This window comes from Monodelphis domestica, chromosome 8 (assembly GCF_027887165.1).
Source record: "Monodelphis domestica isolate mMonDom1 chromosome 8, mMonDom1.pri, whole genome shotgun sequence".
NCBI classification, from domain to species: domain Eukaryota; kingdom Metazoa; phylum Chordata; class Mammalia; order Didelphimorphia; family Didelphidae; genus Monodelphis; species Monodelphis domestica.
In genome coordinates, this window is record NC_077234.1 from 190084425 (window position 1) to 190087964 (window position 3540).

Below are 3540 nucleotides of genomic sequence, written 5' to 3' on the forward strand. Positions count from 1 at the left end.
AAAAAATACTTTATTTTTTATAATTACATGGAAAAACCATTTTAACATTCATTTAAAACATTTTTAGCTGCAAATTCTCTCCTTTCTTCCCTCTCTTCATCTTTCACTGAGAAGGCAAGCAATTTTATATAGGTTATACAGTTCAGTTATGAAAAACATATTTCCATATAAATAAAGAAAAATAAAGTAAAAAAAGTATGCTCTGACTTGTTTTCTGACTCTCACAATTATTTCTCTGGAGGTGAATAGCATTTTTCATGAGCTCTGTTGGTCATTATATTGCTGAGAATAGCTTTTATTCATAGTTGATAATTTATACACTGTTGCTGTTACTGAGTACAATATTCTCCTTGTTCTCACTTCACTTTGAACAAGTTCATATAAATCTTTTTAGATTTTTCTGAAAGCATCCTGTTTGTCATTTTTTATGCCACAATAGTATTCCATCAAAATCATATAACACAAATTGTTCAGCCACTCCCCAGTTGATTGGTATCCTTTCAATTTCTAATTTTTCTTTTTGCTACTTCAAAGAGAGCTGTTCTTAATGCTTCTATACATTTAGGTCATTCCTCTCTCCCCTTTTGATCTCTTCAGGATAAAAACCTAGTAGTTATATCATTGGTTCAAGTGATATGCACAGTTTATCCTTTGGGAACAAATACAAATTGTTCTTCAGAATGGTTGGACCACATTAATGTCCCAAATTTCCTATATGTCTTCTAATAATTGCCATTTCCCTTTTCTGCCATACTAGCCAATCTAATGAGTGTGAAGTGGCACCTCAGAGTTGTTTTAATTTGCATTTCTCTGAGTAATTTAGGGCATTTTTTCAAATGATTGTAATTAGGTTTGATTTCGTTGTCTTTGTAAATGTAATTTGATTATTTATCAAATAGGGAATGACTGATGACTTATGGATGAGTTCATCCCATTCACATTTACAGTTATGATTACTAACTCTATATTTCTCTCCATCTTATTTCCTCCCTCTTTATTCTCTCTCTCTCCCTCTATCACTGTCTCTGTTTCTCCTCTCCTCTCCTCTCCTTTCTTTCTCTCTCTCTCTCTCTCTCTCTCTCTGTCTCTCTATCTTTGTCTCTGTCTCTGTCTCTCTCTCTGTCTCTCTGTCTTTCTCTCTCTCTCTCTCCTTTCACTCTGTTTCTCCTGAAAATTGTTTTGCTTCTGACCACCCCTCTCCCAAACCACCCTCTCTGTCTCTCTATTAATAGATTCCCCTTTCTTCCTACTTTGCTGAAGAGTATGATAGATATCTATATCCAAATGAGGGTGCATATTATTTCCTCTTTGAGTTAATTTCAATGAGAGTAAGGTTCAAACATTGCCTACCAATCTTATTTACTCCTTTCAGTGTATTAACTCTTTTGTACCTCTTTTATTTATGACAATTACCTTATCCTACCTCCCTTCTCCCTTCTTCCATCTCTCTTTTTTTACCATTTAATTTTATTTCTTGGATATTATCCCATCAAAGTTAATTCAAACCTGTTCTATCAGTCTTTGTAAACTTGTTCTGACTGCCCTAATAATGATTAAAGTTCTTAGGAGTAATAAACAATATCTTCAAATGGGTTAGATGCTCCAGAGTAGGTGGCAATGTTTTAATTGTATATGTGTTCTAAAGGCCACTAGGACCTCTTACATCCTTCTCAAGGAGAGTGCTAACCTCTCATTTCACACAACATAGAATCTGATGTTGTAGCAATATAGACTTCCTATAGGACCAGGTTCACTAATCAGACTAACTGCCTATTGGAATCTATTTACCATTCCTTTCTTATAGTATTTTCTTTTATACCATCTGTTGGCCAAATTCTACTTAGTAAATTACCAGCCTAGTACCACATATTTTCTCCATTTGGTTTTCCCAGTAGTCTCATAAGACAGTTCCAATGTGCCATTACTGTAAACCTAAATGCTAGGCTAAGCATAAGACTACTTTTTAGCACTTTGGGCTACTATTATTGGAGAAGTTTTCAGTTTTCCACTTCTATGCAGCTCTCATCCTGACTGAGTAATAACAGGACCCATTTATCTTGCTTTTATGAACCTATTCACAAATATTTTATCCCTTGTCATTAACTATACTTCTATCCTGTGCTCTGGGTCTATTGGCTTTTCCTTAGTCACTTTATTTTCCTGTAAGGACACTGTTCATAATTGTGATAGTCTGGTGTACATTTTTTCCAGTGATCTCTTCTTCATTGTATTTCAAATGCTATGGTAGGCTGTTGGAATCTTGAGCCGCACACATTCTTAGGGCTTGAAGCATTAGTGTCTTACTGATTAATTTTATTTAATTTGGTGAATTTAATTAAATTATTTGGTGTAGTTGAAATAATGTAGGTTTTAAATTAATATCCAATACTCTAAGCATTATATTTTAAGAAGTTTATTAATGTCAACATGGAATCTAGGAATCCCAAACCTGTTACCTAGTGAGATCTGATGAACCCCAATTTTCAGGACTAGCTTGTAGATTGGAGACCCCAAAGCTTGTACTTGTTCCCTGTTCCCATGGGAATCTACCTTGAAGGGAATCCCAAGTTGGAAGTTTCAGACTGAGTGGGGGACCCTCAGGGAAATGACAATCCTGGTTGGGTGAGATACCTCTTTGTTTTAGGTAGTCTCCCCTATTGTAATGGAACATTTCCCAAGAAGATACACACCTGAGCAGGAACCATTCTTTAGTATCCATTGTAAGCAGCCCCTTCTCTTACACCCTAACGTCTAGATATGATTCCTTTCCCAAGCTTGATTGTATCATGTCAGTTTAGTTTGAACACTCCCATTTTCTTTGTAGCTATAGTGATATCAATCATCTTTCCCTGCCCCTGGATTTCCACCAAATGGTATATAGGTTCCCCAGATTCTTTTGTTCCTCGGAGTTGTCATCTAGCGTTGTGACACTCCCTAGGGATAACATCCCCAGAGTCCAGGGTTTGCACCCTGAAAAGGTTGTGGGGCCAACTCTGAGTAAAGGGCCAAATTGGACTTACCCCTATCCTGATTAAAGACTTGGTTTTTCTGACTATTTAATAGTTCTATGTTATTTCCAAGTTAACATTAATAATCACTAGAAGTAAAGGAATAAGAGGGTAATTATCAAACAATATTAAACCATGGGACTAGATTCTCCTGCCTGTTTAAAAAGACTGCTGGCAGCCTCCATTACAGGAAGAAGAAGAAGAAGAAGAAGAAGAAGAAGAGAGAGAGAGAGAGAGAGACAGACAGACAGACAGACAGACAGACAGAGAGCTGGACACTTGGAAACTGAACAGAATTTATATCCTGCCTACATCAGCACATAAGGACAGAAAGAGAGTATGGTGCTAGGAATCATAATTTTTAGGGTAGCAGATTCTAATTACACAATAATGAGAGAGAGGGATTTAGTGGATAGTGTTTAATTTGGAGTCAGGAAGGCATAGAGGATTAAGACCCTTCTCTGATCCATGTAGGCTTAACATTCCTGAATAAGTCCTACTTCTGTGTAGCTCAGAATACTCTTCTAACACT

At 36.3% G+C, this 3540-nt stretch overlaps 1 non-coding gene across 1 annotated transcript; it reads right to left on the bottom strand.

Annotated features, from left to right (window-relative positions):
- Positions 1–1584: 1584 nt before the first annotated feature.
- LOC130456013 (U6atac minor spliceosomal RNA) lies at positions 1585–1706 on the bottom strand. The gene has a single exon (XR_008914298.1). It is a non-coding gene; the product is annotated as a U6atac minor spliceosomal RNA (small nuclear RNA).
- Between the last annotated feature and the right edge of the window lie 1834 nt (positions 1707–3540).